The sequence below is a fragment of the Rhinolophus sinicus genome, chromosome 9 (genome assembly GCF_057876585.1).
Source record: "Rhinolophus sinicus isolate RSI-liver-muscle chromosome 9, RSI-T2T, whole genome shotgun sequence".
NCBI classification, from domain to species: domain Eukaryota; kingdom Metazoa; phylum Chordata; class Mammalia; order Chiroptera; family Rhinolophidae; genus Rhinolophus; species Rhinolophus sinicus.
This window is the reverse complement of record NC_142509.1, coordinates 40711986-40739348: the sequence shown is the minus strand read 5'-3', so window position 1 is coordinate 40739348 and position 27363 is coordinate 40711986. Positions and strand designations below refer to the sequence as shown.

At 43.1% G+C, this 27363-nt stretch overlaps 2 long non-coding RNA genes across 2 annotated transcripts; one reads left to right on the top strand and one right to left on the bottom strand.

Moving 5' to 3' along the window:
- Window positions 1–292: 292 nt before the first annotated feature.
- LOC148757352 (uncharacterized) lies at window positions 293–25759 on the top strand. The gene is made up of 4 exons (XR_016022446.1): window positions 293–736; window positions 2641–2729; window positions 24500–24577; window positions 25636–25759. It is a non-coding gene; the product is annotated as an uncharacterized LOC148757352 (long non-coding RNA).
- LOC148757351 (uncharacterized) lies at window positions 17084–26421 on the bottom strand. The gene is made up of 4 exons (XR_016022447.1): window positions 26269–26421; window positions 25622–25876; window positions 17314–23696; window positions 17084–17208 (listed from the first exon to the last, which is right to left on the bottom strand). It is a non-coding gene; the product is annotated as an uncharacterized LOC148757351 (long non-coding RNA).
- Between the last annotated feature and the right edge of the window lie 942 nt (window positions 26422–27363).

Below are 27363 nucleotides of genomic sequence, written 5' to 3'. Positions count from 1 at the left end.
ACCCGCACCCCTAGCACGAACCCTGAACCCCTATACCATAAACCTCATACCCAAAAGGCATACCCAACCCAACCCCAAACCCTGAAACCAAATCCAAATGCTGATAGCACAAGAAAAAAAATGAGAAACAAAAACTCATAGACACAGACAATACTTTAGTGTTTACCACAGGGTAAGGGGGGCGGGGGGTGGGAGATGAGGGTGAGGGGGATCAAATATATGGTGATGGAAGGAGAACTGACTCTGGGTGGTGAACACACAGTGGGATTTACAGATGATGTAATACAGAATTGTACACCTGAAATCTATATAATTTTACTAACAATTGTCACACCCAATAAATTTTTTTTAAAAAACTCTCAAAAAAAACAACAAAAAAAAAAACGCAAACCCGAACCCTAAACCCAACATCTAAACCTACCCCTGAACTGTAAACTTTAACACTAACCCTAACCTTAAACATAAACCGTAAACTTTCACCCTATCCCTAACTTTAATCTCGCGAGATCCGAGATCGAGCCCTGCGTGAGAGCCACGGGCCATATTCACGCGAGAGCCAGGAGAGCGAGAGACGCCAGGATGTTTACCCGCGACCGGAGGTGTAGTTTGTTTTGAGAGCTTTGCTCAGCTCGGTGTTTGCCGTGGAGACACTGCTGCTCTGGGGACGGCATCGACTGCCGTCTATACCTGCTTCTCTCAGTGTTTCCCAGAGAAACACTGGACGAGGGAAGAGAAGGTGAGGAGGGGCTTCCTGTGCTGCCGAGTCGCTGAAGGGGGGTGTCCAGCCCCAGCGGACAGAGCGGAGGCCGGGCTGGGTGTGGGACCAGGGCTGGTGTTTATGTGAAGCGAGACGGGGTTCAGGGTCATTGTTCTAGGAGCGGCTGTTTATTGTTTTCACTGCCATTCGTGTCATTGTTCTACGTGCGGCTGTTTACTGTTTTCCCTGCCATTCGTGTAGGTTTTATTTTAAGCTCCATTTTGCTTCCTTGATGTATGTGGTTTATGTCAATTCCACTGTGTTGCTTATGATTTTTTGTCTTTTCTCGAGTGACCTGGATGAGTCCATTAAAACTCCTGCTGTGTCTGCTGACACATTTCTAGTTACTCCCGTCACCTGAGGCCCAACGGCTGCTGATGGAGTCTTCACACATTGCCTTTTAATGACACGGTGATTGCAACAGGGGTGAACAGCTTCACCTCCTTGAGTGAACTTGGATATGCATAGGGCTTGGACTCTATGAAATGCATGTCTTTCTGCTTTCGTGGTCCGGTTTTGACATTGTTGTGTAGAATTGTAATTTACTTTGCATTAATTTCAAACGTGAAAGCTTTGAATAGCATTACAGGTACTATGTCTGCACTCAAATTGTGCACCTACATAGCTTCTGTTGGTACACAAAAGTTTTTAACATTTAGCAAATATCATTTGTCCATTATTTAGTTCATTGCTTCTGCTTTGGTGTCAGATTAAAGACACCAAGGTCGAGTACTAGGTCAGACATTCATCACAATGTTTTAGCTTTCTTAATCTAATCTCATACATGTGAGCCTTTAATCTCGAGTCAGTATTTCATGGTGGGTGTAAGGGCCCCATTTGATTCCTACACCTGGGGATACTCCATTGCCCATCACCATTTTTTTTAAAAGACTCTTTACCTAAATGAATGGTTTCCTCCTATGACAAATGACTGAAGATGGATGCATTGATTTTTGAGGTCTTCATTGGGTTGCATTCTATGTCTCCAGAAATGCATCACATTGTGATGTTTCTGTCAATGAGACTGGACATATTACAGTGACCATAGAAGACTATAATGGTGCAGAAAATCTATCACCTGGAGATGTCCTAGCTGTCCTAATGTACCACAAGGCATCATTCATGCATTCGTGGTGATGCTTATATAAATACTACAGTGCTGCCTGTCAACCAAAGAATGTATTTAATGTGAAAGTGTACATGTTTTGAGTTAACAATTTGAACAAATGTGTGAAACGGGAAAAGGTGATGGCAGATTTGAAGTTCCAGGTCCCATATACATTCGTAGGGCCTCACCCCTCCAGTATAGTAAATGTGTTACAGAAAATGATACAGTTAAATTACACAAGGGCAAATCGTGACCGGCTTCATGTAGGTTGTTGAGTGGTCTGTGATCTTTCTGTGATGCTCCCGTAAAAACAGTGAACCAAATGCAGGGGGTAGGAAGCATTGGTTATTCTACTTTATCCTCAAAAATGATGACCTTTAGACATCAATAGCTATGCATAGAATGTCTCCTACTATTTTTTCTTGGTAACTGTCGTGCACTTACAGTCTGGTAAATTCAATGGGGCTTTGACCTTACTGGGATAACCGATGAACCCTTCAATAAGTGAAAAGTTTTTCATAATGTATCTTAGTCACATTTTTAAGATAAAAGGTGGATCATCTGCAGCTTTAAGTCAAAAGGTAGAAAAAGGGGCATCTGAATTATAATGTTCTAGGTTCAGTATTCAGCAGTTTGTACCATTCTCTAAACGCATGAAACTAATAAAAAATTCTCTTTGTGTTTAACAAAGCCGACATCAGTTTGAACTCTTAGCTCAGAGAATATCCAAACCTGTTTGGAGGGAACTTGGCAAACCTCTGTATCTACCCTGCAGGTACTACGTCTTCGAAGACGAGGTGGAACGTGCTTTCGTACCTGCTTTACTTCAGTATCTCTTCAGGAACTGTGGAAAAGAAGAAAAAGGTAAGGAGAATCTTCCTGTGTGTACAGTCTGCTGACAGGTGGGGAAGAGCTGTCAGTTATCGGAAAACGAGGCATAGAAAAGGCTTGATGTGAAAAATCATGTTTTTTTTGTGGTATCAGTAAGTATTCGGAGCTGATTTTTTTGTATGTGGCTGTCCAGTGTTCCTAGCGCCGTTTATGTGAGTTCAGTCATGGGCTCCATTCTGCTCCATGATCTATATCTTTTGTTTTGTGCCAGTGCCACGCTGTTTTTGCTACTATAGTTCGTGGTCTAGTGATCTGGAACACTGGAAATAAAAATCTGACTATGTCTACCACATCCCAGGTCACCCATGTCACCCGAGGCAAAGTGGCTACTGATACAGTCTCCCAACAGTGCCTCTAATTAGCTTCACCTCTTTGGGAGAGTTGGGTCTGCATAGGTCTTGTCCCCTGTAACAGACTTGGATGTGTTCTGATTTTCTGGCATAGTATTGATGTGGTTGTTTCAAATAGATTACTATGCAGTTATTACAAAGTTATGGAAAACTTTCTATAGCACTAGATTCTTTCTGTGCTCAGATTTCAGGGTTCGGTCCCTAGTCGGGCTCTGCATCTGATATCCGGGTTTCAAGACTGGTTGGGTCCAGCTTCAAGTCTGGGCCCATGTGTGTGGGATATGTACAGCTCTGGATCCAAGGTTTGATGTCTGCAACCTAGTATCCGTGGTCCGGCATCACATGTGAGGCTCTAGCGGTTGGTGTCCAGCATCCGTGGTGTCTAGCTTGTGCTCTGGCTTTGAGACTGGCTCAAATTGGGGTCCGGTTCTACTCTGCGACATCCGATCGATGTCCCGGGGTCTGTTGTCCAGCTTTGTGAAAATCGTTAGGTACCCAGTACAGGTTAGGAAACCAAGGATTTGTGTCCCGAATCTGGCACTGGCAGCAGGTGTCTGTCAACCTATAACTGTTGACCATAATTCAATGTCAAAAGGAATTCCCAAATTGGGGTTGCAGTGAAGATGGAAATTTTATTCAGTAAAAATTGCTCTGTTGTGATACAGCATTGCTGTGAGAATGGCATAGCTGTGGAGCGGCTCAGTAGTGTTACAGCTCAATTATGGATCATCAGAGCCCTAAGTAGAAGAGACCCTGAGGTGAGTTCCCTCTCTGGCTAGACACTTCTGCTCTACGTTCCTCCATGAGCTCCGGCGTTGTCTGGTCCTGTCTGCTTTGCCCCTGAGAGACATCGTTCATATGCAGTGCACTGTGGGAAGCAGGCGGTTTCCTGACAGCCTCTCCCTGAAGTGTGGTTTGTGTAAAAACCGTGTGTGAAAATGGCTGCTGGGCTACCTTTTTAAAAATTTGAGGCGTTAGCCGGCCTTGACACTTAAGGAGATGTCTTCTTTCTCAGAGCTTACGTCTGTGTTCTTTTTGCATGTGAGGGGCACGGGTAAATGAAACATGGCTGCCAGAGTCTCCTGAGAGCAATTAGGCAACAGAAACATAGCTGTCAGAATCTCGGGACAGCAGAGTTTCACACTAGAAACTTGTCCTCTGAAATATCCCAAGAGCACTTCCGTGTGAAAAATATGGCCACCAAAATCTCCCGAGAGCACTTTCGCTTGTAAAATATGGCGCCGAAATCTCACGATAAATATGGCCGAGATCTCCCAAGAGCACTTTCGCTTGAAAATATGGCGCCGAACTCTCGCGATAAATATGGCCGCCGAGATGTCCCGACAGCACTTCCGCGGGGAAAATATGGCGCCGAAATCTCGCGATAAATATGGCCACCGAGATCTCCCGACAGCACTTTCGCGGAAAAACATGGCGCCGAAATCTCGCGATAAATATGGCCACCGAGATTTCCCGACAGCACTTTCACGGGAAAACATGGTGCTGAAATCTCGCGATAAATATGGCCGCCGAGATTTCCCGACAGCACTTTCGTGGGAAAATATGGCGCCGAAATCTCGCGATAAATATGGCCGCCGAGATTTCCCGACAATACTTTCGTGGGAAAATATGGCGCCGAAATCTCGCGATAAATATGGCCGCCGAGATTTCCCGACAGTACTTTCGTGGGAAAATATGGCGCCGAAATCTCGCGATAAATATGGCCGCCGAGATTTCCCGACAGCACTTTCGCGGGAAAATATGGCGCCGAAACCTCGCGATAAATATGGCTGCTGAGATTTCCCGATAGCACTTCCGCATTAAAATATGGCTGCCGAAATCTCGCCACAAACACAGCCGCCGGTATCTCCCAACAGCACTTACGCGTGAAAAATATGGCCGCCAAAATCGCACAAGAGCAGAGGTTCACGCGTGAAACATGGCCACTGGAGTCATGGGAGAACAGCAGTTTGCACAATAAACATGGTCGTGGGAATCTCATGAGAGCAGAGGGTCACACCAGAGCTGGGGCCGCTAGAGAATCAGAAGAGAGGCCTCTGCCGTGACAGACGCCATGATGCCTTTCGTGTCCTGCAGTGGTATCTTCTGTGAGGGAACTGGTTTTTTCACTGTATCTATCCTGGACGCTCTCCGGCTGGGACACGACACGGGATTTCCTTCTGTACCTGCTTTACCTCTGTCTCCCCGGGAGGCACGAACGACAGCCAAAGGTAAGGAGACTATGCCGACTCTGCGGTTCGCGGGAGGTGTGTTGGCCAGTGTTGGCCACTAGAGGGCCCAGCACTGAAAAGACGTAGTAGTGAAAATTGTTGGTTTTTATTTCTGGCGTAAAATAGCGTTCAGTGCTGTTGTTTTGCATACAGCTGTCCCATATTCCCAGTGTCGTTTCTGCTGCTTCAAATTTGGCTGGATTCTGCTCCACTGATCTCCGTGTTTGATTTTATGCCAATACCACCCTGTTTTGGTTAATATAGGTGGTTTTTGGAATAGTAATGTGGAAAACTGGAATTAGAAATCTTGCTGTCTCCCAAAGCCCAGATCATCCACGTTACCCAAGGCGCTAATACGGTCTCCCCACAGTGACTCTTACGCCAAGGGCAGTTAGCTTCACCTCTTTTGGAGAACTGGGTCTGCGTAGGGCTTGTGCTGTGTAATAAACTGGGATGTCTTTTCCACTATTTCGGTGTGGTGTTGACATGGTTGTTTAGAATTATTACTTTCCAGTGATTTCAAAACCATAGCCATTCTACTGTGTGTGAAAGGGGTATCGTATTGTGATTTCAATTTTCATTTACACGAGTAATAATGTTTAACATCTGTTTGAGTGTGTTTTTGCCCATTGGTGTTTCCTATGGGGAAGGGTGTGTTCAAGTCTATTGTCAGCCATAAAAAAATAAACTGATAAATACCCTAACTACAGAGATGAACTTTTGTGGTATAAGTGCCTGAAAATTAGTTCAGTTTTGTTTTACTGTAATGTAACTGTTGGGCATTAAGCTTTTGGTTGCTGAGGCACCAACTTTAAACCATCCATCTAAAATATACTTGCGCAGGTACACAGTCACAGAGAGAGCCAGGCTGCCTCACCCATAAACTTCCCCTTTAAAAAAGCCCAAGTTGACCTAAATTTCTGCCTGCTAGAGTGACCCGATAAAGAGTGAATCTCTGAAACCCAAGGTACTCCCAACATCTGCCCCTACAAAGGCAGAAACGCAGGTCTGCACGTGCACTCCCTCTATACCCAGGACCTTACCGTGTGGCCAGGGACAGTCAGACCTTCCACGGGCCGTAAATTATAAACCTTGTTTTTTTCCCCCCCTCATAGTTTCCTGATAGTTGTTGCTGAGGTCATTCTTACAATCATAATAATAATAAGGGCGGGTCCGGCCACATTGCTTCGGGTCAGGGAAATATCTACAGCGGCTCACGACAAGTGACAAGGACCCCAGGCATCCATAGGCAATAGCATCGTGACAGACCAGCTCAGACCAACGCAAAACAACCTTGACAGAACGCTAAATGACGGCCAGATAGAAAAGGCCACCGATAGAATGCTTCTCTTTATATGGGTTTATACAGATGTCCAGATTAAGTACACTCCTAAAAATACAAAGTAGAGTAATGGTACCTAGGGGATAGGGGAAGGAATGGAGTCACTGTGAATGGCGACAGGGTTTCATTTTGGAGTGATGATAATGTTCTGGAATTTCACAGTGGTGAGATTTGCACAACTGTGTGAATACCAGGGTCCCCTAGATCCATGTTTTCTCACTTTCCGTGGTCAACTTTGGTCCAAAATTATTACATGGAAAATTCCACTAAAAAAATTTTAAGTTTTAAAATGCAGTGTTCTGAGAAGCATGATGACATCCAGTAACATTACGTACTTTTTCACCCAGGATGTAAATCATGCCTTTCTCCAGCGTACACACGCTATATATTTTCCCTGTGTATTAGTCACCTGGGTTATCAGGTGGACTGCAGCGGTACTGCAGTGCTTTTGTTCCAGTGACCCTCGTTTTACTTAATTATGGCTCCAAAGTACAACAATAGTGATGCTGGCAATTCTGACACACCAAAGAAAAGCCATAAAGTTCTTCCTTTAAGTGAATATATATGTATGGTTCACTACTATCTGAGGTTTCAGGCATCCATTGGGGGTCTGTAAATGTATCATCCATAATTAAATGGGAACGATTATGCTGAAAGTGACACAATGATACACTTTAAAATGATGAATTGTATGGAATATAGATATTATACTTCACTAACTCTCCTAAAAAGAGAGCAATTTTTTAACCTCAAAGATTTTGAGTAATTTGATAGTTTTTCAACAGTCATCTCATCAAGATTTACAACATTTCCATTGCCCTGGAAGACAATCTTTTAAATGCCAGGCTTAATAGAAACTAGCTGGAGTCTCATGGTATCTTCTGCATTCAATCTACATCTTGTACTTGTGGAAATGCATTAAGGAAATATGGACACGCCCAAGTATGTAGTAGAAAAAGGACAGGTAGTTTAATATACTTATCCGGTAACTGTGGATATTGCTCTTAGACAGTAAAAACTGAACAAGGGATCATTTACTAGCACTGTACAGTCTGAGATCATACAGATGTTGACCTTAAACAAAAGGTCAACTAGATATTCCTTCAACAACCAAAAAAAAGGTTTATTTGGGGGAAAAGGGAGAATTCACACCCAGGACATGCAGCCATGGACAGCCGTGCTGCCAGTCCCCAGCAGAAAAGCAGAGATTCTTTTCTAGGAGTTTGGAGAGCTGTGATAACCAAGGGGCTCTTCCTGTAGGGCTTTGTCATCCTTGTAGCAGTGAGAGCTCCCCCTACAGGCCCTCCCCATTCCAGTCTTGGGCGAGGGTCTGTATTTTTTTTACACAGGCAAACTTTTTTTGCTGTATTATATTACAATCCATTGGTCTAACGTGCACTTTAAATCGTAGTTTCGTGCATGATTTTGTAACATCATGCACCGGTTATTTCAAAAAACTATGGGTTCGATGACCTATGCAGATCTCACGAATGTGAACACATTTCATTTTACATCAATAATCATATTCATCACTATCGTCAGTCTTAAGTACTTGGAAGCTGTGACGTTCACAGTGGCAGATACAACTTTTCCAAAATTCTGTTTTTCATTTGAAGCTCAGTTTTATATTGCCAAGAAACGCTGTTATTTATTTTGCATGAATTTTCCTTCATGCAAAGTTGAGCTTCCAAATCTTATCATCACACAAGTGCTCTTTCTGGGGACAATTTAAATACAAATTGTAGAATATTTGTTACATAGATATTATAAGACAGGTAATCAAAAGTTGAGATCTTATAAAATTATTTTTTAACGCTCCATTAAGGACATTCTGAAGTGAAATATGTCACATTTCTTAAAACTGTGAATGTGGTCATGAAGAATAATAACATAGGTACTGATTAATCAACTCTAGTACCATTTGCTTGATGCATAATGAGTGGCAATAGTTTTACTGACTATAGTTTTTGCAAATCAAGGGAAATAATGCAAATAATCGGTGGAAATCCAACAAATATGTTAAATCTGGGATTATCAGTGATAACTGTAAAATTCTTTCGTATTTTCTGTATGTGTGAAATTTTTCATAATAACGCATTGGGGGAGAAATATAGTAGACAGCAGGACAGATGTGGACTATGATATGTTGTTTGCCAAGTCCTGGTGAATTACCCTAGGCCAATACATCACTGTCTCGTTCTTACAGCATTACGGTGAGCCGTGACAAGTAGTAGGTCAAAACACTTCTTATTCTTCTTCAAAGTGGTCTCGGTTATTTTAATTCCTTTGGTCTTGCGTGATATTTTAGACTCTGATTACCCACTTCGACATATACCACCCTTTATGTATATTGTGATGTCTGTTAGGATGTATCTCCATGTGCCAAGCATGGTGTCTTCATTATCCAAGGACTATCCTCTCCCCTTCCTCTTTGCTAAAAGATGACTATGTCTTTACTTATTGGTTGGTGATAAATGTATGACACCTGCCCATTTGTGATTCACTGGATGAAGGTTGATGTCGTCATTGATTCATTCAACACTTGAGAAATATTTCTCAAATGCCTGGTATGAGCCTGCCACGATTATTAGGCACAGAACATACATCGGTAACTAATATTCCTTGTGATAAATTCATTGAGGAGGGGAACACATAATAAATGATATAAATATTGATTTTTTTTAAAGGTAACAAGTACTCTGGAAAAACTAGAAATAACCAACTAAAGGGGATTGACAGTGCCAGTGGTGTAGCTGCAATGTTAAATAAAGCAGTGCCTTAGTTTCCTAGGCCTGCTGTAACAAGTACCACATAGTGTGGACTTAAAAAAAAATGTATTGTGTCACAGTTCTGGAGACTATATGCCCATAATCAGGGTGTTGGTAGCATTGGTTCCTTCTGAGGGCTGTGAGCGAAGGATGTGTTATAGGCCTGTCTCCTTCACTCGTAGACCTGTCTTCTCTCTGTGTCTTCACATCATCTTTACTCTATGTGTGTCTGTGTCCACATTTCTCCTTTTTTAAAAAATAAGGACAACAGAGGTATTGGATTGGTGATCTAATGACCTCACTTTACCTTGATGACCTCTGTAAAGACCCTTTCTCCAAAAAAGGCCGCATTCTGGGCCTGGGGGATATCACTTCCGAGCGTGAGTTTTGGGAGGACACAATTCAATGCTTAACAGACAGTCAGGATAGAATTCATTTATTTATAAGGTGATACACACTAAATATAATCTTTTTCCATAGGACTGTGTGATTGAGTGAACTTTGTCACTGAAAATATCTAAACTGTAATTGCTGATGGACGTAACCAAAAGCGGTTGGTCTTTCAAACTGTTTGAAGCCCAAAATCTGTGGAATCTCTATTCCCTTGCCATCCATCTCTTAAATTCATCTCATTCTTGGAGTAACTTGCCAACTACAACCAATAGCTGGTTTTATACACCATTACTTTGTTTTTACTTGATTCCTGTACAGCTGCTGAGACACTAGCAACATAGTTAGTTTGGAACTCGGCTAAGGACGAAGTTAACTAAATCAATTTCTTTCCCTTCCTGCCGTGTAACAAGAAAACCAATGCCACCGTTTTCATCAGTGTATGCTTAATGAAGGGATGAATGTTAAGAAGATACTTTGACCCCCCATGTGCCTATAGCTTTGGACACTGTGATGCTGGGGTTTTTTAATTCCTCAGGGCTTTTCTATTCCTCTTAGTAAACCGCCAAGATCCTTAGCCAGATGTGGAGGCAGCAAGGAGTTTCAGAAAATAGTGCAGCCTCTAGATTATGGAGCCAAAGTGATCTGGGTGTGAACCCTGGCCCCTCTATTTCTTATTGTGCAACCTAGCCCAGGTCACTTTGAGCTTATGAAGTGGAAGTTCATACGTATGAACAGATTTACCGTGAAATTTAAATGAGATGGTGCGTGTAACTCACATGCCACATGACGTTTAAAACATAATTACTTCCTTCCTTTCAAATTCTAATTTCTACTTAGTAGCCATTGCGTTCTAAGTTATTACATCAACACAATGACAGAGGGAGACAGGACAGTGTTCGAGGGAGCTCTGAGTGATTTTTCAGAGAGAATTATTATTCTCCCAAGAGAATAACGATGGTAGGGCATATTTACTTTTTCAGTTAGAATAGCTGATTTTATAAGATGCTATGCCATGTGCCAGGCATTGTAGTATTGAGACCAGCCACACACTAGCTAGTTATTTTTTAATTGAAGCTTCGCCATTACTAGCTATGTGAATTTGGGCAAATTACTTAAAAATGCCAAACTCTAGTTCCCTTAACTAGAGAGGGGAGAATATTGTGTTCCTCGTACGGTTATAGATAGAAATAACCTAATGCAGTAAAGGGCTCAGCAGATCGGGTACCTCCTAGTCAGATGTCTGTAGTTTTTTAAATAAGCAATGATGAGTACAACTTGTTGTGAGCATTCACTTGGAGCTGAAGATTTGTTTCCCCAAAATCCGTTTTTCTGAGTATTTCTTAAAATCGGCTTTACTGAGGGTACAATTTACAGAGAGCAAACTGGGTCCATTTAAAGTGTTAGCAAATGAATAGTCACGGAACCACCACCATCAACAGACAGATCGCTCCCAGTGGTTCCATGGTGGTCCTGTTTGCAGTCCGTTGCTCTCCCACCCCCAGCTGCAGACAACCAGGGACTTATCTGTTGTCATTAGACATTATCTGTTTTAGAATGGCATATCCGGGAGTCACAGAGTGTGTACTCTTGTGTGTCTCACTTCTTTTACTTAGAATGCTTGTCACATTTAACCATGCAGTTGAGTGGTCATTAGCTTGTCACATTTAACCATGCAGTTGAGTGGTCATTAGCTTGTCACATTTTATTGCTGAGTAGAATTCCATTATGTGGCTATACCCCAATTTGTTTATCCAGTCACAAGTTGTGAATTATTATACGTGACATCTGTTCTTTACATGTACGTAGGGTTTCAATTCGATAAATGGACTTGATGAATCATATAACTACATTTAGCATTTTAAAGACATGCCAAACTGTTTTCCATAGATGCTGCACTATTTCGTAATCCCATCAGCCACGGATGAGGTTTCTATTCGCTCCAGTACTCAGCAATTATTACACTTTTTATCTTAGTTCTGTTACTGACTGTGAAGTACTAGCTCCTTGGCTTTTCATTTGCATTTCCGTAGTGACTAATGAATGCTGAGCCTCTTTACATGGGTTTAATGGACTGTCAGTCCTATGTATTCTTTTAAGTGAAGCATCTGGTAACATATTTTTATTGTGGGTTTTTGTTTTTTTTTTTGGTTTTTTTTGGTTTGTCTTACTACATAACTTATGAGTTATAAGGGAGAAATTTTATACTTCTCAGTGTACAGACCATCCTCATTTTGTTACATTTATCTAAGTGTCTCATGTTTTTGTATTACCCAGAAAGCCCAGCTAATGGTGGAAGTAAGGTTCGGTGGATTAGGAAAAGGCCTGATCTGAAGCCCAGAATGACTGCTGCTTTTACTGTAACCAAAGCAACTGGGAAACCAGGGGCTCACAAGGCGGTGGATCAGCCCAGGAATGTTAACAGTGTAAGGGGAGGTGTTTCCAAAATGCCAGCATTTCCAAAAGCCACACCTATGACTTGTGCCAAGTAAGGCCAACTCTGAGACATGCTGACCTCTCACAGTTGGGGCTCAGTGCTAGTCCTGTAACCGCAACACAGCAACTTTCAGCAGGAGGCTGCCTTAGGTCTGGGTCAGATTTTGCTTCCAGAAAAGCATCTTGGGTGCCAGTGGGCCCAGAGGGGCTGGTGCTGAGTCTGCACATGCAGTGGCTGAATGAACTCAACCAAGGATTGGCACACACACAAGCCACCACCAAACACTGATGACCACAGAACAGCAGCAGGGTTGTGCCACATGGCTCTTGAGACCTTAGTCTCTGTGAATTAAATCCCATCCCATACTCAGGGACAGAAGGACTAGAATCCAGGCCTTCTGACAACCAGAATAGCCAGTAGTCTCATTGGAAATCGTGGGAACTCAGGTATGTTATATGTGAGAGAGAACAAGCTCCTGGGTTGACGTAATTATTTCCAAAGGAAGTATACTACGGGGGGTGGGGGGGGCCTGGTTGGGCCCAAAGTCCAACCCCTCCTCTGATCACCAGCCTGGTCTCTTGTCAGTCACGGGGGGAAAAAATATTTTTAGTTACTTAGCCCAGAGTGGCTCCTTTTCTAATTATCACTTCTTCATGTGAGACTGCAGGAGTTCTGAGAGCGGGAACTCCAGCATTAGGCCTCTGGAATTGGTGTCATTCATTGTTCTGATGATGACACTTAGAACTCACATGAGTGAACATATTAAAAATAATGGTAAAACTTCTTTAAATAAAGTTGTACTTGAGGCTTATTGCTATTAGACAAGACTAATATTTATACTCATATTTTTCCATCTATTGAGCACATAGTTTACTGGATAGTGGAATTGGAATAGAAAGATACTGAGAAAATTGTCTGCATACATTATTCTTATTGCTCAACTGGTAACTCAAACTTTGAGTCTAATCTCCTTCCAGGCATCATCTCAGAAAAACGTGGTCAGAGCAGGAAAAAATGCTTACAGACCCAGTTATGCAGAAACTCTACAGCTAGGAGTGCAATCTGAGGAACTGATATTAAATGTGTGGACAGTGTTAGCATATTCATTGCAGAGAAACAGTTGAAGTCAACCTAGATGTAACGGGAGGAAGTCTATAAATACGACATATACGTGAGATGGCATATACGCAACCATTTACAATCACGTGTACACAGAATATTTATGCAGTGGGAAATAATCTTGATGTATGTGAAATTTCTTAAAAATGTAGTAACGGTCTTGGTTAAATTTCAAGGAACACAACACCTACCAAGACTAAATCACAAACAAATAGAAAATCTAAATAGACCTGTAACAAATAAGGAGATTGAATCCGTAATCAAAAATCAAATTGAGTAGTACATACAGAAAGGGCTTTGGGAAATGGGCAGAGGTCTACAAACATAAGCTTTTATTGCAGAACACTTAGCAGAATTGTGTCTATAGATTTACCCAAATTACTTAATGTTTGAATGACTAAATGAGTCTTTTCAACACATGATTGGTAGAAAAGGGAATGGTGAAGATACTGAGGAGTCACCCTCCCAATGTCACAGGGGCTCCTCTGCCGGTTCATGCTCTTCTAAGTTTGCGGCACTTCAGTGTGTGAGCAACTTGGGGAAATAGGAGTTTAATTTTTAAATGACCTGAATAGCACCTTCTCCATATTAGACACACAAATGGTCAACAGGCACACTAAAATGTTAAACATCACTAGTCATGATGAAAATACAAATTAAAACCACAATGTGAAACCCCTTCACGTGAAACAGAATGGCTATAATTGAGAAAAATAAAACAAATGGCAGCAACAATGTGGAGAAATTAGAACACTTAAATATTCCTTCTGAACATGTAAAATGGTGGCCTGAGTGTACTATAGTTGGGAATTTCTAACCCGTAAAAAAATTCCCATGTGGTACAAGTCCACTTCTAGAAGTAGACCCCCCAAAATTGAAAACAGATGTTCAAACAAACACTGATACATGAATCCACGGCAGCGCTGTTCACAACAGCAGAGGCCTAAACAATCCAATGTCCATCTTAATCAGCAGTGAAAACTAAGTAAATAATTGTGTAGCTATACCAGGATTCCTTAGATTGATATAATTATGGACATATTAATAATTTCTAGAAACATGTATCCCCATAACACACACAAAAATTTTAATATACCAGAAGACATATTTAGTAATACACCAATATATTTAGTTCCTCTACAATAAATACCAAAAAGTTGATAAATCTATTTTCAGTAATCAGTGTTTCATTATTTTATCCTATTTGGAAATAGTCCAGACGTTAAATGCATATCCATCATTAATTTAGATAGCAAAACTGTTAAGTTTCAAATTACCAAAACCTTTTCAGTGCTTATGTAGAATATAATTATCGCTAAAAAGTTTACATATTTTTTTATTTTCATTGTATCTATCTCACATATTAGTTGAAAATTTTAGATGTCAAAATCAATTATTACCGAAGCTATTTTCTTGACACATTTTGTAACACAGATAACAAACTTATTTTCAGAAACAGTTAAAATATAAATATTTTATGTTACTGACTTTCACAGATATGACTATGTGATAAACACAAACTAAAACCAGCTTTAATATCAAATATTTCACCACGTCATCTGATCCTGAAAAGCATTTGGGTCAGTTTGTATTTTATTTCTTAATTTATGTAAGCATTTAATTTATTCAAACCGATCAAATATTACACTAGTAACACCATCCACAGATACAAAACATCTTACCACACACAAACTGGTTTCACACAGGGATCACAAATTAACAGAATTAGTAATAACTTTAGAGAACGCACAAGATGGTTCACCAAGAAAACAGCTGGTTGTCACAAGAACTCTGTAACACAATTTCAATGTAGAAGTTTTTACCATTCCGGGATCCATCGTCTGTACAAGGACAGTGAGGACTAAATAGTGAGACAACCAACCAGCCTCCTTACAGCTCCGGCCAGGAAGCCAGAGGCCCCTCCACAGAGAATACAGAGGAAGCAGCCCTCCCAGAGCCAAAGGGTCACCCCCAAAGACAGTCAGAAAGTACAGACCTTCGTCACCCAGGAGGTCAGGATGGAGGTGTGGACAGGGTGTCTCCGGTCTCCCACAAAATGGGAGGCACCTCCAGCCCCAGTCCCACTAAATCGTGGTTTCCGGGAGGTGCTACTAGACTGGGATCTGTCCAGCTCTAACGGGTGAGGAAGGCTGGGGAGACAGATGCCCCTTATGGGCAGAGGCCCCTCAGGACACACTCCCCTGGGAGCTGGCACAGCCAGGCAGAGGCCCACTGGGAACCCCAGCTTATCTCACTGGCCACCAGGTGCAACGGAGTAAGTGCACCTGGCCGATGGTGGGGACGCCGGTCTGGACAGAACCGCTTAACTCCCCAGCCTGTGGGGCCGGCTCCAACGACAGGCTTACGGGAGCCTGTGCCTGTGTTCCGTCCCCGTGGTAGTGACTTCTTAGGACAAACGACATGCAAGACACAGATACAAGAAAAAACGAACACCTCTGGGAGGAAAGAATATAGAGTCTCTAGGTGCAAGAAGTTAGCTGCACAAGTATTTTTTTCTGACGATCTAAATTCAGAAAAGAGACAAAAGCCTCGCACCCCTTCTAACTTCTACCCAACCCCAAAGACAGAGACCAGGAATTATGATACATGCGCACCTAGAATTCACATCACCGTGAAATTTCCAAATACAGCGAGGAGAAATCAGGTAAATATGACATTTAGACAAGGGTGGGAGTGGACTCTTAGATTTTAGATGTAAAAATGGGAGATTTACAGGTAATTCAGGAAAAGCTGAACACACGTGGCTGGTACATTTGGTGAGGCTCCTGCTTGGAGTCTTCCTGTCTACTGCTAAGGGGATTGTGGTCAGGGTTTATTTGTGCTTCACAGTCTTTAAGGAGGCAGGAAAAGGGGAGTCAGGCTGGAAGAGGGAGGCTTGTATTGTTAAAAATGCCCCTTTTGCAATTTATTTTCCTTGGCTCAGCTCTCTGGCCTCAGATAGTTGTAGGCTGTGTTTACATTTCTGATCTGCTCGGCAGAGGACCTGGGGGAGATGCTGAGACTCTAATTTGTATCAGACTGAAAAAGCCGCCTCAATTTTGGTCAAGTTCCTGATCAGTTATTACATTCCTTAAAACTTGTTCCAACATACCAATTCTCGTAATATTAGATCGAAATACAGTTTTTAAAAATTTGCACATCTCTTGATTTTCCCTTCTGCTTTTTTTAAACCTAATGTTGACATTAGCATTTTTAAGACCCAACAAGATGAAGAACTAATTCAAAAGTTAAATCTCCTTGAATTCGTTTGTATCAAACATGTGGTCTTCCTCTTAGGTTCCAATAAAACAGCTGTTTGCCATGAAAATTCTCCAACGCAGTTTCAAAATTTGAAGTTTTTCCAATTCAAAGCAACTGTGGTATGACCATTGATGATAGGATTTTAATAGCTCCTAAAACCAAAAAGCCCTTTGACTAACTTAACCAAGGAAGCCAAAGGCTTTCTGTCCCTGTGGTATTTTCTTTCTTTTTTTTTTTTTTAATTAGAGTTTATAGGAGTGACAATTTTCAGTACAGTTACATAGGTTTCAGGTGTACAATTCTGTATTACATCATTTATAAATCACATTGTGTGTTCACCACCCAGAGTCAGTTCTCCTTCCATCACCATATATTTGATCCCCTTTACCCTCATCTACCAGCCCCCTCTCCCCTTGGTATTTTCTTTCGATTACAAACGGCACAAGACACAGACACAGAAAAAAATGACCACTTCTGAGAGGAAAGGATCAATAAAGAAAACCTGAGTCGCTACTCCCGAGAAGCCAGCTTCACAAACATTTTTTCTTGCCAATCTACATGTAGAAAAGAGAAAAAGGACACGCAGCACTTCTAAATTCTCCCCAACCCCACAGAAATAGACAAGGAAACATGACAGGGTGAACAAAAACACCGCTTACCTCTGCCTGCAGATGAGATGTCCATGAGCTCCCAGCTGCAGAGTTTCCAGGCGCTGTAATCCAGCCAGTAATTCTCCTCCCAGGCTCCCCAATACTGTGGGGCTTTAACAAAATTCTTTTGCTCTCATCTTGTGTGTTAGAGGAGATCAGGTCCTTGTATCTATCACCACAGGAAGGCATTCCAGGACGTAGGAACAATGCATCATGAGCAGAGGCGAGCAGGCCAAGGATTTAATAAAAGAAACAAAATATATTCCCAATATGCAGGAGTGCACAAGACCACGAGGAGAGTGACTGCACTGGAACAAAGAAAAGTTAGGATTATATCTGAATGAGGGCGGGAAATATTCAAGGGTGGAGTCACAGGTGATCTGTGGGCGTTTCGAGGGCGTTCCCAGGGCCTGTCTTTGTTGATGCCTCCTTCCCACCCGGAGGAGGGATTCCCTTATAGGAACTGTGAAAGGGGTGGAGAATTTTCCCGCCTGTAATGCTAATACTGTCATAGCCAATTACAATTAGCTGTAGCTGTAGCATTTCTTAGGAATTTTTCCCTGCCTGGAATTCTGATAGTGTTATAATCCATCACAGTTAGCTGTAGCTGCACTTTCTCTTAAGAATCATTGCATTGCATTTCTGTTTTCTTTGTTTCCTCTCACATCTTCCTTCCTTTCCTCCCCCATCTCCCGTGGCCCTGTGCTCTCTGCCTATGGTAATTTTTTCTAGCTGAGCTAATCATAAAATTAATAGAATCAGATTAACGTAAAATAGAATTTTAACATATGCGCATGGGGAATTCACATACGTCTAAAAATTCCAAAGGCAGCGAGGTCAGATTGGGTGCTTGGCAGGTAATTTAGGGAGAGTGGCACACTCTCAGGAGGTAACTTGTTGTTAGGCAACCCAGAAAATAATGGGACTGGGGGAAGGGTGGTCAGCAGGCTCCCTGGGCGTCTTCCCGCCTTATGCTAAAGAGTTTATGCCAAGGTTCCCTCCCTAAACCAGGTCTTTCCATCTGAATCTCTTAGACAGGAAGGGGGGAGGGTCAAAGGCTGTTTCAGAGTCTTTTGTTCCCTAACAAGGAGCTTAAAGTCAATGTGCACAAAGACAAAACTTTTCATCCTCTTCATTCCCACCTTTGTAACTTTAATACAAGTTTCACAGCCAGAAGTTAAATTGGTAGATTGTTCCGTATTTCATTGATCTAATCATTCAATCCGGAGAATAAGTTAGTTAAATTGTTGGATCTTATTTCATGATGCAGTGATGTAGATACAATCCCAAATTTCACCTTTTAGTAACTACCCTGCTTAGGTGACTTGCTCAGGTGGAGGAAAGGAACAAACCGTCTTCTACCCTCAAGGTTTCTTGTGGCTGCTCTAATAATCAAACAGACATGAGACAGATTAGCCAAGAGAAAATAAGCCGATTTAATACATACACATGGGAACCCCGCACACAGGAGAGAGTGAGAGACCCCACGTACAGGATTGGTAGGGAATTAGAAAGGGAACCTATGTAGCTAAGACATGCCAAGCTAGGAATGAAGTAAGGTCCCTTGGGGGCTTGAAAGTGTCACTGCAGAGGGGTGACAAGAGGAAATGTTTCATAAATATCTTGAACCTAGTCAGACAGACAGATGTTGACAGACACTAAAGGAGGTCCGACAGGGGCAGAAATAGACAAAGCATGCTGGGTGTGGGGTGCTGAGCTGCTACCAGCCCAAGGTCGCTGTGTGCGTGACCTGTGGGTTTGGGATCTCTCGGGGTGTCCTTGGCTGCCTCTGCACTGTTCCCAGTTCTTCCATATATGCCTTTAAGCCTCCACGAGCCTGAAGTCCCCACACCAGGCCAGCACTCTGGACCTGAGAGTGGCCCCAGCCTTGGATGAGACCCCTTATGCCAGGGAAAAGCTGAGTGACTCTACCCCAACCCACAGGACAGGTCCAGCTACCACAGCCGTGCAGGGGGGAGCCTGTTCCAGCAAAGCTGCCCCAGGAGCCCGGTGTTCAGCTCCCCCTGCAAATGCTGCACCTGGAGTGGAGTCCCCAAGGCCCCTTCAGCCCCAGTGCACAGGCCAAACCCTGGGATCCCACCACAGCCTGCCTCCCCTGCCAGGAATGCTAAGTGTTTTAACCCACTCCAATTAGCTGTAGCTGCACCATTTCTTAGGAATAATCTCATCTCCTCTCTTCCTTGTTTTGCCTCACGTCTTCATTCCTTTCCTCCCCTCTCTCCCTGAGGCACTGTTCGCTCTGCCTATGGTAACTTCTTCTAGCTGAGCTAATCATCAAATGAACAAAATGAGATTGATGACATACATCAAATTTTAATATATGTGCATGAGGAATTCACATACTCGTCAAGATTGGGTGCTTTGCAGGTAATTTAGGAAGAGCGGCACACTCATGGAAGGTAAATTGTTGCAACTCAGAAAATAATGGGATACGGGGGAAGGGTGGTCAGCAGTATCCACTGGGCGTCTTCCCGCCTTATGCTAAGGAGTTCACGCCAAGTTTCCCTTCCTAAACCAGGTTTTTCCATCTGAATCTCTTAGGCAAGAAATGGGGGTGGGGTGGGTCAAAGGTTCTTTCTGAGTCTTGTTTCTTAACAACCAGCTTTAAATCAATGGTCCCAAAGGCAAGTTTGAGTCCTCTTCTTTCCCACCTTTGAAACTTTATGAGTTTCACATCTAGAAGTTAAATTGGTAAATTGTTCTGTATTTCATTTATCTAATCACTCAGTCCTAATGATGGAGGAATATTTTCCTGTGATTCCCCAATTCATGTAGATGATGTTGGATCTGCCGGCAGTTTCTGGGTGTAGGCCAGGATCGTGTCTCGTGAGACCCAAGAATGGAAACACGGACCCAGGAGAGGTAGAGAGTTTTAAAAAGAGGATAGTTTATTCGAGGCAAAGAGTCAGAGCTCCCGAGCAGGAGGGGGTCCCGAATGGGGGTGGCCCCGTGACGGAGGCAAAAGCCCTTACTTTTATATCTTCCCTTGCCTGTTTGGGAAAAGGGAGCTGTTTGAAGAAGGGAACTGACACCTTCTAATGCCTTCTAATCTAATTTCTCTACCATGTTTGTGCTGCTTGCCCATCCTAAAGGAATTAGGAAAGTAATCCACTCTTATGTATCAGATCTGTTCCGTTTGTCAGGCCAAAAAGAATTTTATGATTAATCTAAAGGCCTTGTTATATTACGTCCTGGAGCAAAGGAGTGATTTCAAAACCTGGAGTTTTAGGATTATGGCTGTCTTTTGTTTATTCCACCAGGGATGCTAGCTAACCTGTATCACTAATAAGTTAGTTTATAAAGTAATTGTTGAATCTTATTTTATGATGCAGTGATATAGATCTACTCCCAAATCTCACCTTTTGTTAACTATCTGATTACTTGCTTATGTGAAGGAGGAAGAAACTTTCCTCTACCATCAAGTTCCTTTTGGCTGCTCTGATAATCACATAGACATGAGACAGATTAGCAAGAGAAAATAAGCAGATTTAATACATACGTAGGGGAACCACACACACAGGAGAGAATCAGAGACCCCAGGTACAGGAAAGGTGGGCAGATAGAAATGGTAAACAAGGCATCCAAGCTAGGGATGAGATAAGGTCCCTTAGGGGCTTCAAAGTGTCACTGCAGGGGGGGTGTGACAGAGCAGATGTTTCATGACTATCTTTTTAACCTAGTCAAAGAGATGCTGACAGAGACCAAAGGAGAAGGTCAGACGGGGACAGAAATAGAAGCACGGTGTAGGGTGTGGGGTGCTGAGCTGCTGCCAGCCCACAGTTGCCGACTGAGTGCGTGGCCTATGGATTTGGGATCTCTTGGGGTGTCCTTGGCTGACTCTGCACTGTTTTCCCAGGTCTTTCATATATGCCTTTAGGCCCCCTGCTTCCTCAGCTGTCCCGGGAGAGGCTGCAGTCTGGACCCTGCAGGACTCTCTCTAGTCTCTCTGAAACATGCCCAGATTGGGACACCCACAAAAGAGGCCTCACCTCTCCCTGTCCTAGAGCTTAACAGATGACCAACCCACTCCCGGAGGTTTGGGCTTGGAATGTCCCGTTCCTGAGCTTAGGAGATCCCCAGGTCCCAGTTACATGCTTTAGATAATTACCCTGAAACTTACGCTTGCTTACTAGTCACAGTGCCCTGTGCTTGCCGATTACAATATTTAAGGCCTAGCATTCTTTCAAGGTCACTGCTCCTGGGTTGGTGAACACGTTCGAGAGCCAAGTCGCCAAAGGGAAGCCTCCATGCAGACCCCCGGAACCATCACATAGCTTCTGGAGGAATGCCCAGATTTCCCCATAAATACGACAGGCAGGTCTAACAATGTTAAGGCAGTTTTTGGAGGTGTTAACCCGCTGCCTTCTCAGGCCACCGGTGCTCTGATAATAAATGCTTATTCTATGACCCAACTCCTGTGTCGGTCTATTGGCTGAGCAATGCAGGCAGCACGAGCCCCGGACTCGTTTGCCTCCGGTTTCAGTTTCTGGCCACCCAGATGGGACAGCCTCGGGGCTCCTCCGGTAAGTCTCGGCTTGAGGAGGGTCTCGGGGGCTGCCTGGGACTGGGCAGATTCCTTAGTGCAGGACCGACCTCTGCTGAGATATTTTGCTCGTGGAGGTGGGGTTTGTGCCAGGGCCTGCCCGTCATGGATGCCTTTTCTGCACATTTGGGATAGAATAAGCGTTGGCTCTGTTTCCTGCCTCTAATTTCTGGTTTGGAAATCGGGGTGGCTCTGGCATGCGCAGCCAGAGGACTTTACACTCAACATCTGCGGCTCCTCTTTGAGGGCCATCTGGGGGTCATACTGACCCATTGGCATCAATAGGTGAGGTTGCAACATCCAGCAAGGCGTAATACCCCCACCAGTAAGGGGCTCTGGTTGCAGGCTTCCTCTGGTCTTAGAAGCACGCCTGTGGTCGGCACTGTGAAAGCCACCATGCTCGGTTTCAGTCTTTGGGCATTGGGTGGCCTTAGGGCCACACTTGGTTTTCGGTATTCGCTCACTAGCTGATTGTCTGATGGTCAAAGGACCATGTATATGGATTAAGACGATGTCGCATCCCAATTTGGTGCCTGGCCAGGTTTTGGTTTTGGTATTCGGATCCAAAGTTAGTTTTTCTGGTTTTTGTCTGTCTGATTCAGGAAATACTTGGATCTGTCTCTGTGTGTGTGTGTGTGTGTGTGTGTGTGTGTGTGTGTGTGTGTGTGAGTGTATATCAAGTGTAGCTGTATGTGTTCAAGCTCAAATATGGGATCTAAGGTTTCAATCCCAGCTGGGAGCCCATTGGGTAAAATATTAGGACATTGGCAAAAGTACAGCTATAAGCCGTTGACCAAAAAGACATTAATGTTCTATTACAGCGCTGTTTGGCCAATGTATACATTAGATTCTGGAGAATGCTGGTTGCTCGATAGTTCATTAAATTACACTATTTTGCAATTGGAATTGTTCCGTTAGAGATCTGAGAAACAGGGTGAAATTTCTTAGGTATGCCTTTATGATAGACTCTGAAAAGAATGGAACTAAACTGATAGTTCAGCAAAAAGGGGACTCTACCCATCTCCTAATCCACTAATGAACAGGAATGCTAAGGCTGAGGTAACGGAAGCAAAAAAAGACACTTTTAAAACCAACTGGCTAATTCTCAAGCCAGACCTCCCACCCTTTGTTCCAGCATCTTTGAAATTTTAAGGGTAACTGTAAGATCTTAGGACCTCTCTGCAATTGTTAATGATTCTGTTCATATGTATATTATCTGTGATATGTGTGTTTGTACATTTTATATATAATGTTTTTGCCTCCAGATGTATTGCCAGTTTGTAATTGATTGGCTTAAAAAAAAAGATTAAGCACTTATAAATTTAAATACTAAAAACTAACTAGAGTACTTGATACTAAAATATTTGATACTAAGACTAGTTTAACTTTTAGTTAGATATGTGTGTGTTTTTTAGGTTAACGTTAAATATGGTATCTTTTGCCTGGGTTTACAAAAATAAATTCATGTTATCTCAGTCACAAAATTTGTCCAAAAATAGCTTGGGTAATAATTACCTTTGAAATCTCCTAAACTTAAGAACTAATAAAATGTTAACAGATAAAACTTTTCAGTAGTAATAGAGTGTGCATGCTTGGACGAGGTTTCTCAGCATCTGTTGGTAACTTAAGATTTCAGTTTTAGGCGACTGGTTGGCTCAGTGGTTGGAGTGCAGTGCTCATAGCAACAAGGTCGCTGGTTTGATTCCCCCGTGGGCCAGTGAGCTGCGTCCTCCACAACTGGATTGACAATTACTTGACTTGTAGCTGGTGGGTCCAGGAAAAAAACACTGTTCCCCAATATTCCCAAATAAAAAACAAAAAAAAAAACCTGAAAAAAAAATATGAATTTTACTAAGTTGTGTTAAATGATAAAAACTATTGAATATCTAGGCATTTCTAAATAACAAAATGCTGCAATATTAATTATTGGATGAATCTGAGTTCACCTACTTTTTGGTTTCTTGTCACAGGGAATCTGAAAACTAACGATGTCAGTAAATGTGGTTTTTAATTTTAAAATATAATTTTTAAAAATTGGTAGATATATTGCTAACAAAAACCTGTAGTTCTAAAGGTTGCAAGATGTGTTTATGCACTTGCTGATGGAAATATTGGATACTTGCTTTTAGTTGTCAGTAAAAATTAAGGCTCTGAAGGTTATAGATTTTCATTACTATATAAGGAAATGATGTATGTTTTCAAGAAACGCATAGGATATAAAAATACATTTTTGAAAGAAAAGAAAGGAGTTTGTTCTAAGCGTGATTATTTCTGAATGAGTGAGAGGAGACAAACCAAGAGGGACTGGGAAACTCATAGAAGGTTTGTGAAGAAAAATCTTGAAGAAATTTTATATATGGTTAAATTAAATGTGACTTAAATAAATTTAAGTATCAAAAGTAAGCTGGCACAAAATTAGGTAAATTTTCTCTCTCTGATAAATAGAACAAAGTTTGTTAGACTACTGGTCTGCTAATGATATTCAAGTTTTTTGTCTGAAAAGCAAAAATTATATGTGTCATGAAAATAATTTTCTTTGTATTACTGTCTTAATTAGATCTTAACTTACTCAGGAAAAATAAATCTAAGAACCGAGTTTTTCTAATAGTTATGCAAACTTCTGTATTTCAGGACTGCTGCAGTTCATGTGTTCTCTTCGGTGTCAGATATAGACCAATATAAGGAAGCTTGTTTTCCTAACCTGGCAAGGTAATACAATGGTTCTGGTCCACTGTTACATTCCTGATAGAGGCTCAGATACTAAAAGAAGGACAGGGGGGTTGTTTAAATGTCTTTAACAACTGCGACAGGGAAAAGGAGGAGAGAAAGGAATAGTGAGACTGTAGATGAGGCCAGAGGCAGGCCAGATTTTTGGCTGCGGTTAATAGACAGGCCAAGGCCAGGGCGACCTCAGGGCCACCCCGGCAGCCCCAGAAAGGAAAAAGAGCCTGCTTTGGACGTGGAAGCCCAGGCCACTGGCGTAAGGCGTGCTAGAATCATGCAAAGCAGCCATGCCCACTGTGCAAACTGAAGGGCACTGGAGGAGGGATCGTCCCCTGTTCTGAAGGGAGCAGGGACCAACTCCTTCCCTGCAAATGGCTGTAATTGACTGAGGGGCCTAAAGTGCCCAGTGGCTCCTCAGAAGAAAGAGCTCATGCTCATCACAGAGGAGGACCTGCAGGTGACCCTTGCCGTGTCAGGTAAGCCTGTTAATTCCCCAATTGATATGGGAGCCATTTATTCTGTCTTGACTGCTCACTCTAGACCTATTTCTTCCTCTAAAATCTGCTTGATTATAAAGATAAAAACAGCCCCTAAACTTGGGCTTGTTTTACTCAGCCTGTTCCTTACCAATGGTCTATAGCTGAGAGAAAATATAAAATCAACAAATCAGATTTAAAAAGGGCTCTGGAAAAGTTTTGTGAGGAGACCGCTAGGCGCTGGCTGTAATTGCTGCCCATTGCTTTAGATTGTGACCGCAATTCTGTTATGTCCTGTGTTGTTAACTTGGGAGAGGTTCAGCATGCACTTAGGAAGTATGAGGACCAGTACCTCCCCCAGGCCAACCCCTCTATGTATTGTAGCCCCAGAAAGCCAGGAGGACAAATACTACTGAAAGCCTAGAAGGGGAGGAGTCTCTAACAGATCAGTTAGCTCAGAAATGAAAGGGACCCTTTGCAGTTTTCCCAAGCCCCACAACTGTTGTTGAGCTTCAGGGAGTCAGTGGCTGGGTCCACTTCCCTTGAATCAAACCTGTTTCATTTAAGTCTCCACAGGACGCCCCCAGAAGGAAGACTGTCACTCCTGTCCTGTGAGCCGGCTGAAGACCTTAAGCTCCTCTTCAAACAGACAAGTTTGTGTCGTCTGAAACACAGCAGTTTTCATCTCCAGGTGGCCATCTGCCAGGGTTCCAACTCGTCCCCAACTTGTCACTCCCGAGGATGGCAAACCAGTCCAGTAGCCGCTTAACCAGAGGACAGTTCCTCTGTAATACCCTCCCTGCTGTAACTGAATAGCAAAGAACTCTGTTAGCCAGAGGCAGGGACTACGCCCTCTCAGCAGGAAGTAGCAAGAGCCCTTGTCACCCGTATCCCTGGATTTAAAAACTGTCTTAATAATATAGTTATTTGTTTCCTCTCTAATCTAACGTTACTGATTTTATAGAAATAAAATGAAGATAAGACGGGGGAATTTAAACAGGGCCCGGTTGGGACCCCCACTAAAGGGGCCTCGCCTCTCCCTGCCCTAGAGCTTAACAATTGATCAACCTCCTCCCCCCCCCCCCCCCCCCCCGCGGTTTGGGCTTGGAATGTCCTGTCCCAGTTCCTGAGCTTAGGATGTCCCCTGTCCCTGTTCCCTGTTTTAGATAATTACCCCAAAACTTGTGTCCCTGAACTTACTGATCACAATCTTTATGGCCCAGCATTCCTTCCAGGTTCCTGTCATCACTGCTCATGATTGGTGACCACATAGGAGAACAACATCGCCAGGAGGAAGGCTCCATGCAGACCCTTGGAACCATCACGTGACCTCTGGAGGAACACAGAGATTTCCCCTTAAATATGCCAGGCTGGTCTGAGAATGTTACGGTAGTTTTTGGAGGTGTTAACCGGCTGCCTTCTCAGACCACCGGAACTCTGATCATAAACGCTTATTCTATGACCCAGCTCCTGTGTAGGTCTACTGGCTGAGCAGCGCGGGCAGCACGAGCCAGGAACTCGTTTGGCCTCCCTGTGGTCTTTCCATACCCAACCTTTCAGCTCTCAGACCTGGGTTCCTTTTGGTCTGGTCCTCCTGGGCTGCCTCTTTTACAAGCAAAATAAATCTTTGGTTTGCACCCCACTGCTCCCAGATGTGGTGACTTACAGAGGCTGCCTAGGCGCACTGTTAATTCAAAAGCGGCCCTGGGGATGCTCGGGAGCCAAGAGGGGAGGGTGGCCTAAGGCAGCATAGGTAAGAGACAGGTAGGAAGGCAGTTAATTCTCGTGTGCCAAGCCCTGTGCTTGGTTTCACCTCCAGGACTCCACATTCCAGCGGGCAGCTCCCAGGGCACAGATGACTGCACCTGGGGCACAGCCCTGGGTCTGACACCTTGGCTCAGAAGCCTTTGGAAAGAAGAGCTTATCCTGACCTCCACTCAGTTGTTATTCCCAAGATGCACACAAGATGGCAGCAGAGAACTTTTCCCGGTGACCTGCACAGGGTGTTAATTCCAAAATGCACACCAGATGGCAGCAGAGAGCATTTCCCTGCCCACTAGCCTTAAAATGAGAATCCAGGCCCCTGGGACTACATTCTCTTTGAGATAAATCTGTTTTAGGCCCTCACAGGTCCCATCTCACCTACTACTCCTATTTTCCAATTGAGGCAGAAACAATGATTATCTCCCTTTCACAGGTATTTAAAATTAACACTGATTCTAACGCAGTTCTGAGTCCGAACCGAGGCTGAAATTACCAACGTGGGCAAGAATAGCTTGCACACACAGGGTCCTG